We start from the raw sequence: 9,581 nt of genomic DNA, 5'->3' as shown, positions 1-9,581 counted from the left end.
CAAGAAGAACTCCATACTTCAATAAATGCTCCTGCATGGATTGGAGTCACACAGTTATTTCTCCCACTGTGGATTAAGATGACAAGTTGACACTTGCAGTCATTGCTGAGTCTTACGTACAGGGGCAACTGATGGTGACACAGACGGTTCCCTGGTTCAATAGAAGGCCTGGCACAGGGACAGGAGAAACAGCAGGGCCTGTTTTGATGGTTGGAAAAACATCAAGGCCTCCTGCAGGAACTGGAGTGACTACAGGGCTTGTGATGCATCTAAGAGCAACCACAGGGCCTATTGCAGAGCAAGGAGAAACTTCAAGGCCTCACATGAGTTGGAGCATCCACAGGGCCAGCTGCAAGGGTTGGAACAACCACAGGCCTCTCATGGGAGTTGAAGAAACAGCACGGACTGTCACTAGGAATGGATTGATGCCATGGCCTGTTTTGAGGGCTGGGAAACTACAGGTCCTGCCGCAGGATTTGAGGCAACCACAGGCTGTGATGGAGGAGCTGCAGTTCCAAAGCACAGACCATGCCCAATCTTCTGGGGGACTGCTAATATCCTCCCACACAGCCTGACTCTGCAACAGGGCAGACCTCTGTGTTGTATTAATAAGGAGCTGGTTAAACATAGACAAAACCAGAAACAGATTCAGGAGATGCTGCAGTAGGATCAGGCTGGTTTGAACATCCCAAGGACATTTAACACTCTCAAGAGCCATTGTAACTAGGCCAAAAGATAACAGGTAGGTGAAGGAGAAAAAAGAGAGAGGACATGGAGGAAAACATGGCCTGTTCACGCTCCCGCACTCTGGCTCTCTAAAGACACAAAGGAAAATGTGCAATTCTTCATAGTGTCTGAGAGATGGTTCCCTAAGTATGAAGATGATGACAGTGTGCAGTACAAACACCAGCTGAGTCTCCTGAGCAGTAACTTCAACACATCAGAACTTGATGTTACATGTAACAGCAAAATGATCATCATCTTCTTCCAGCCCCCTAAGATGGTAAACAGCACAACAGGGAACAGGAATAGCAACCAAGGTGTGAAATGTAATCACTTCTAGAAAACACTCCAAAAGACTTCCAAAAATAACTGAAAAGCTAACATGGTGCCCACAAGCTAATAAACTAAGAACACACATATAAGAATTCTGCAATTCTGTTTTCAGTACACTCAGACAAGACCTGTGCTATCTCAGCCTTTCAAGCCACGTTTTGGACACCAAAAACAGTGTTGTAGTATAACCTGACCGCATTTCAGAACCACAAGTTCATTATTCACCACCCTCTTCCAGCAGGATGGGGGAGAGAGTCAGAATACAAAAATCAAAATAGAACACTGGAAAAAAAAACAAAAAGATGTAGAGCAGGAGGAATGGAGATAGAAGTACAGACAGAGGTAGAGATACTGAGAACAACGTAGATGTAGTCATACATATACTGAAATAAAGAGACACAGAGGCAGGCAAAAGAAGAGATGCAGAACCACCTGGAGATACAAAGAATAAAGAATCAATGCACCACCACCTGCTGACCAATGCCCACCCGGTTCACAAGCACTTGCTGGCCCCCAACCCTGACATCTCCTCACTTTTAGACTTCTGTGTGATGTCACATGGCAGAGAACATCTCTCTGGCCAGTTCAGGCCAGCAGGCCTCCTTCTGCCCCCTACCAGCTTCTTGTGCACCACCAGCACGCTCACTCTCTGGGCACAATCAGAAGCAGAAATGGCCCTGGCTCTGTGCAGCACTGCTCAGCAACAACTCACTAGTCACTGTTCTAAACGTGCTTTTCCTCCTAAAGGCCAAACAAACCATCATATCAGCCACTACAAAGCAAGTCAGCTCCATTCACACAACAAACAGGACAATCAGCAACACAGAAACGTCTTACAAAAACCAGCTGTAAGCCAGCATCAGCACATCCACTTGGAATGCAGCTCCTCATTCATGGCACACAGCAGTTACAGCACCACCTGCTATTTGTGCCCTTATGCTCCTACCAATGCTGCTGATTCGCCCCTAGGACCTCAGAGAGAGGAAGGGGGACCCGTCCCCTTCTTTTCCTGTACCCTGATGGCTGGCACCGCTGTGGCAGGGAACAGATCCGCATGAGAAGAGCTTCCCCAGACACTGCTCACCATGACTGCCCTCATTTCACACCAACACAGGGACCTCAAGCTGTCCTTCAGCTTCCGGTGTAGAAGGCTTGAAGAGCAACACTGATCCTCAATGCATCTCTACAACAGCATAATAACTTTGCACATAAGAGTGAAGCTCAGACTCTTTCAGACTTCTCAGCGGACTTTATTGGTTTCTGTCACCAAAAATTAAACTCCAGGAAATACATGAGCAAAGGGAAATAGCACATTGGTTTGAAAGATCTATTATCTAATATTCCATGATCCTGAAATGCTCGAAAACCATTCATTAGACTTCAAGTTGGGAAAAGAACCAAAACAAACCAAAAACAATTACACTGCTCAAAGAGCACCCTGTATAGCATACAGAACCAGGGAACTCCTGGTTGAATGTGCAGTGTGCGAATGGCAGCCACCTCTATGGCAGCCAGCTTTTCCGGGCTATTAAGGAATATCTTTGCTGACAACATTCAGATTGGATTAACAGCTACACAGAGTGGTAATTAAAAGATTACAGAACTGTTGAGCCAATGTGACAACAAAAAAAGAATGCATAAAACCTGCTGAATGAAAATGGTTCCATGAAGACCAGATTTCTACTTCAAATTTTTCACTTAATGCTTAGGAGCAATAGCACTATCACAATCTGATATCACATCCCAGTGTTCCCAGCACCTCCAAACGTAACAAAAATTTGAACATGAAATCATGAATAAAGTACTGCATCAGAGGAGATTGTCCTTGACTTCTCACACAGCACATCTCTGCTTCCCGGTGATTTTTGGTACAATGTTGGTGCCTCCTTCATTTCAATTGGAAGAGATCAGCCCACGAGGACCGAGATGCTTCTCCTTCTCCTCCCTTACTGATGGCTGAGCCAGGGGCTTTGATCCAAACTGGCATTCTCCTCTGCTGCCCTGGCACCCGTGCCTTCAGAGACGGGAGCTCGGCCCTGCAAAGAACACAGTGCAGGGCTGACATGGGGCCGTTAACGGCAAGCAGGTGTCAGTGAGAAGCTGGGAAGGCTCATCTGAACCGATGTGAATGGGAGACCACTCTTCCCTGCCCAGAGGCAAAGAAACAGGTGGGCGGGGACACAGCTCTCTGACCCGGACAAGACAACATTAAAACCCTGTAACGAACCCCATAGCCCTATTAAGCTCTTGCATATGGACTTGAGAAAAGACAATGGGAAATCTATTTTGGGATCAGGAAGAGAGGAGCAGCCACTATGGATTCCCGCAGGAACAAATAACAAATAGCGTGCTTTAAAGCCATCGGTAAAAAGGGGATAAGGGATGGGGGAACTCAGACAGCAACGGAGGGGAAACTGACTCCCAGGTGACAGCAGTTATGCCGTCGCCGATGCCGTGCAGGAGAAACGCGACGCCACCCATCACCGCCACGGCCTCGCCGCAGCTCCCCGCCGTCGCACAGCCGCACTCGGGGCCGAACCCTCCCTCGCAGCCTCCGTCCCCGCCTCCCTCCGCGCCCCGCACCGCGCTGCCCCCGCGCTCCCCCTCGGCCCCCGCGCGGGGCTCCGCTCCCTCACCTGCACGGCCCAGTCGCCTTCTTCTTGGCCGAGGCCGGCCGAGCACAGCGAGCTCCGCCGCTCGGCCGCGCCGTGCGGCAGCCCGGCGGGGAAGCAGGGCAAGAGCGGCCCGAGGAAGCGGAACTCGCTGTCGACGGTGCCGGCGGCGAGGCGGACGTCGTAGACGTAGCTGCGGGGCAGGGAGCCGGCGCCGCTGTCGGCGGCGGAGCGCGGGAAGGCGGGCAAGGTCCCCGGCTCGCCCCGCCGGGCCCGCCGCACATGGGCGGCCACGGCGGCCGCCGCGCCGGCCACGAAGAGCGCGGACACGCAGGCCAAGCAGACGCTGAGGTACAGGGTGAGGCGGCCGTCGGGCTCGGCGGCCGGCGCCTCTTCGCTCGCCCGCAGGCGGCCTTCGGAGAAGCCGTCGGCCAGGGCGACGGCCAGCGTGGCGCTGGCGGAGCGCGGCGGCCGCCCGCGGTCCCGCACCAGCACCACCAGCCTGTGCCGGGCCGCGTCGCGCTCGCCCACGGCCCGCGCCGTGCGCACCTCGCCGCTGTGCAGCCCCACGCGGAACAGCCCCGGCTCCGTCGCCTTGGCCAGCTCGTAGCACAGCCACGCGTTCTGCCCCGCGTCCGCGTCCACCGCCACCACCTTGGCCACCAGGTAGCCCGCCCGCGCCCGCCGCGGCACCAGCTCGCCCAGCGCCGCGCCGCCGTCGGCCGGCGGGTGCAGCACCACGGGCGCGTTGTCGTTCTCGTCCCGCACCAGCACCCGCACCAGCGCCGTGGCGCTCCGCGGCGGCGAGCCCCCGTCGGCGGCGACCACCGTCACCTCCACGGCGCGCACCTGCTCGTAGTCCAGCGGCCGCACCACGGACACGGCCCCGCTCTCGCCGTCCACCGACACGGCGGGCCGCTCCTCGCCCTCCTCCCGCACCAGCGCGTACCTCACGCGCCCGTTCGCGCCCGCGTCCGCGTCCGTCGCCTTCACGCTGCCGATCCGCACCGCGCCCGCCTCGTTCTCGCTCACCCACATGCTGTACGCCGCCTGCGTGAAGCGAGGCGCGTTGTCGTTCACGTCGCCGACCCGCACCCGCACGCTCTCGCGAGCGCTCAGCCGCGCCCGGCCCCGGTCCGTCGCCACGATGCTCACGTTGTACTCGGCCGCCGTCTCCCTGTCCAGGGCCGCGCTGGTGCGCAGCTCGTAGTGGTCGGCGAACGCAGCCGTCAGGCTGAACGGCACGTCGCCCTCGACGGCGCACTCCGTCCGCCCGTTGTCGCCGGAGTCGCGGTCCCGCACGCTCAGCAGGGCCACCACGGTGCGCGGCGGGGCGTCCTCGGGGATGGACGCGCTCACCGAGCTCAGCTCGATCTCCGGCGCGTTGTCGTTCTCGTCCAGCACCTCCACGTGCACTTTGCAGTGCGCAGACAGACCGCCGCCGTCCGTGGCTCTCACCACCAGCTTGTGAGCCTTTGCTTTTTCATAATCCAGGTTGCTCGAAACCCGAATCTCCCCGGTCTCTGCGTTCAAGTCAAAGATTTCACGGGATCCTTCCGATGTTTTTGTAAAGGCGTACTGCACTCTGCCGTTGGTTCCTTCGTCGGGATCCGCGGCCGACACCCGCACCACCAGCTGCCCCGGGGGGCTGTTCTCGGCCACGCGCACCTCGTACACCTCCCGCGAGAACACCGGCATGTTGTCGTTGGCATCCAGCACCACCACCCGCACCTCAGCCGTGCCCGACCTGGGCGGCGAGCCCCCGTCCGTGGCCGTGAGCACCAAATGCAGCTCCCGCTGCTCCTCGCGGTCCAAAGGTCTCTCAAGAACGAGCTCAGCGTATTTGCCTCCATCTTCTGCTTTCTCGAGAGCAAGGGAGAAATGCGAGTTCGAGGAGAGGCTGTAATTCTGTAAATCGTTCATCCCAACGTCCTTATCCCGCGCTTCTTCTAGGGGAAATCGGGACCCGGCAGCTGTCGTTTCGGGTATCTGCAGAACTACCTCCTTCTGCGGGAACACGGGGGAGTTGTCGTTCACGTCGCGAAGCTCCACCTCCCCGCGGATCAGCTGCACCGGGTTCTCAAAGAACAGCTTAAAGAAGAGCGCGCAGCTCTCGCTGTGCTGACAGATCCGCTCTCGGTCCAGCGTCTCCGTGACCGTCAGGACGCCGCTGTGCGGATCGAGGCGGAAATGCTGCTCGCTCCCCTCGGACACCACGCGCGCCTTGCGAGCCGCCAGCTGGCTCGGAGAAAGCCCCAGGTCCCGGGCGACGTTGCCCACCCACGAGTCCCTCGCCATTTCCTCCCACACGGAATAGCGCAGCGTTTCGGCCCCGCTCTCCCACACGCAAACGCACACGAGCCACAGCACCACTCGCCTCTGGCCGCCGCCGCTCCGGCTCCCGCTCGCCGTCCCTCTCCGCCACGGCCGGCTTTTCCCGGCGCCCTCCATGCCTCGCCGCCTTGCTCGCCGGCCCCGACGCGCCGCGCTGCCGCTCGCCGATCCCAAGCCGCCGCACTTTCACAGCGCCTCGGCCCCCAAGCCCCCGAGCGCCCGGCTCCGTGCCCCGCCGCCCTTCCCGAGCGGCTCGCACGGCTCTTCTGCGCGCCTGCGCCTGAAAGCGCGCTGCGGCCACAGGGAGCTGCCGCTCCGTGGACAACATCCCCACCCAGCGGCGCGACGCCGAATTGCTCCTTTTCCGCCTTCCCACCAGTTCCCGGTTCGAATCTCCTTTCCCCTTGCACTCACGAGCCTGAAAGTGGAATGGAAACTCGCCGCGTTTGGCAGCAGGTTTCTGCTCTGGGTATCACTTCTCAGGTCTCCATGGCAAATTCTTTCCTCCGTGCTCTGCGATTTTTGCAAAATGTTTTGTCTTTTCCATTGGTGCTGTTGTTCTATTTTCTTCTTTTTCTTTTCTTTTTAATCAGCAGACAGTAATTAATTCGACAGGAGAGGACACACGTAGCATTACTGAATGTGATAATTGATGCCAGAGAGCTAACTGGGAAAGGTGTGTATAGGAAATTGACATGATTTTGCAGTACTCTGAATTGCTGTCACATTAGAAAGATAATTCTCCTCTATGACTGTATGCTGATAATGTTTCTTCACATTGGGTGAGGCACTGCAGCTCACCTGCACGACCCAGGGCTCTCATGTTTTCCTGTGTGAAAGGCATTACTCTTCCTTGACATGACAAACATATTGCACGTGTGCTTGATTTTATCACAACACAACAAAGCTCCCACACCTAACTGAAAGTTGTCCCCAGTTGTACACAAACAAATCAAAAAGATGCAAACTACTTTCACAATTTGTAGATACAGATGTTTGGGAACTCCAAAAATGATGCAATAAAGAGGGCAGAGGAAGGGAAGGAAAAGGAAGGCATAGATTCGGTCACCCTTGTATTATAGTCTTCCTTTAAGTATTGGGAGGCCACAATGAGGTCTCCCCAGATCCTCTTTCAGGCCAAACAAGCCAGTCGACTTCAGGCTTTCTCCACAGCCCAGATTCTTCACTCTTCTGATGATCTTCATGGCCTCCCTTCATTCTGCTCCAATTGCTCCACATCACTGCTGGTGGCCACAGACCTGGACACGGTTCTCCAAGCAGATCCTAAAGAGAGAAAAGCAGAGAGGGACAATCACCTCCCTCACTCTGCTAGCTATCTCTCTTTTTGGATGGAACCCAGAATACAGATGGACATCTGGGCTGCATGCATGCAATTATGGCTCATGTCCACCAGAAACTCCAAGTCCTTCTCCACAGGGCTGCTCTCAGTTCTTCCCCCAGACTGTACTCAAAACTGTGATAGATCTGATCCAAATGCAACACCTTACTCTCCAACTTGTTGAACCTCATTCATTTCACATAGGCTCCCTATTCAAGTCCCTTGGGATAGCGTCCTTTCCTTCTGTTATATCAGCAGCACCACTCACATTAGTGCAAGCAGCAAACCTGTTGAGGTTGCCTTTGATCCCACTGACGAGATTCACTGACAAGGATGTTGAAGAGCACTGGTCCCAAAAGTAGTGGGACCTCTCTCTAGGAGACACCACACATCTCCGGTCTCCACCTGGACGTGGAGCTCTTGACCAGAATCCCATGGCTGTGACCATCCAACCAGTTCCTTATCCACTGAATAGTCCACCATTCAAATCCAAATGTTTGCATGGAGGACATCACTTACTCTTCCATTGCCTAATGAAGCTGTTACTGCACCACAGAAGTACAGCGGGTGGATCAGACAGGATCTGCCCTTGGTGAAGCTATGTTGGCTGTGTCAGATCATCTCCCTTAATTGCATAAGTCTTAACATGGCTTCTGGGAGAATCTGTTCCCTGATCTTCTCTGGCACAGACATGAGGTTCATGGGTCTGCAGTTTCCCAGCTCTTCTCAGTAGGCAACATCCTTGCCCACCCTTCCTTGCCTAACTCCAGTAAACAGGGTGTATTTCTTCACTGCAGTGTTCCAGTTGTGTGAAGCTTCTCACCACATTTCCACGATAACAAGTAAGTAGTACTTTTCTAATGTCCTAAATTGTGGTTTATAGCTCTTTCTTATTTCCCAAGATGCACACATTGCGATAGAGGAACTTCAGGTGGACTTCAAGATGCATTACCTTCTTAGAGGTTCCCTCCCTAATTCCTTTCAAACAACTCTGAGGGAGGAGAACATTACCTGTGCTCCCAATCCTTTCAGCATCATTCCAAAGGATATGAATTCCATTGATGTTTTCTTGTCCACTCTTTGCAAACTCCCTGAATCTTCTTGACAAAGCAGGATAGAGTAGCTCTCCAGCTTTGTCAGGTATGGGAGCCTCTTCTTGTTAATGCAAAGGCAGGCCATCAGCTTCACTCAGATGCAGCCATTGTTGTGCTTTCCTCTTCCATTCCTTTGGCTTGGCTTTGGAAGCACGACAGGCTAAACAGCATCTGAGACCAAGACAGTTTTTTATCTTTCCCTTCCCTCTTTCCATGCATGCAATGCACCCATCCTCCCATCCATTTGGAATTGTTACCAACTCACAAATTACAATTGTTACTAGCCACAGAAGAATTTCTAGTAAAATCAACTGTAGGCCAAGTGGTTGAGTAGAGAAAATTGGGAACATGGCTTGCAGAGGGATTCCTAGATCACAGCCTGAACCAGTGGTTGAGCCCCAGGTGAGAAGGGATGGCTAAGCCAGGGAACTCAGGTGCAAGCAATGTACCTGAGTGACTGGAAGGGGTGGATCCAGGCTCCATCCCTTCTCACCCCCATTTCAGGGTTAGCAGAAAAGGGAGTAGCATCTCTCTGAATAGAGATTGCACATCTCTTGAGCAGTTGTTACAAGGGGTGAGCCTGTCTGCATACACAGCTCTTCATTCATGTCTTGCAAAAATGACAGTGACACCTGGGATCCATCTGCTAATGCTCCTGACAGGACCTTGGCACCTCAAGGAGAGGAGAGTGGATCCAAAACCTTGCTTATTGTAGTCTTCATATTGATTCCACTATGGCTGGGGACAGACCCAGGAAGAGGAGAGCCTCCCAAGACACTTCCCACTCTGACAGACCTCAACTCACAAATGGCACGTTGTTCTTCATCCTCAGATGTAGAAGTGTGTGAAAGGAAATACAGACACATAGGGTCTGTATATAACATAGCACTAGTTTGCCTGTCCAAACCTACCTGAACCACTTCAGTCCTAGAAGCTTTATCCACCTGCTGGTTGCTTTCATGTCGTTTAACATGTTGTGTAACTCTTGGGTGCGAGTGCATCTTATGTGATACACTTTCCTAATCTTGTTCTCTACATGGGCAGGAATTTCCTTCCTAAGTGCAGAAGACTTGATGGGTTTGCCTCCTTCACAGAATCACAGAATCACAGAATTGTAGGGGTTGGAAGGGATCATTGAGTCCAACC

General features: G+C 53.9%; 1 pseudogene; it reads right to left on the bottom strand.

Moving 5' to 3' along the window:
- Window positions 1-903: 903 nt before the first annotated feature.
- Window positions 904-6,330, bottom strand: LOC125700232 (protocadherin beta-15-like; annotated as a pseudogene).
- Between the last annotated feature and the right edge of the window lie 3,251 nt (window positions 6,331-9,581).

This window comes from Lagopus muta, chromosome 14 (genome assembly GCF_023343835.1).
Source record: "Lagopus muta isolate bLagMut1 chromosome 14, bLagMut1 primary, whole genome shotgun sequence".
NCBI classification, from domain to species: Eukaryota; Metazoa; Chordata; class Aves; order Galliformes; family Phasianidae; genus Lagopus; species Lagopus muta.
The sequence above is the reverse complement of the archived record's forward strand: the minus strand, read 5'-3'. Positions and strand labels throughout refer to the sequence as shown.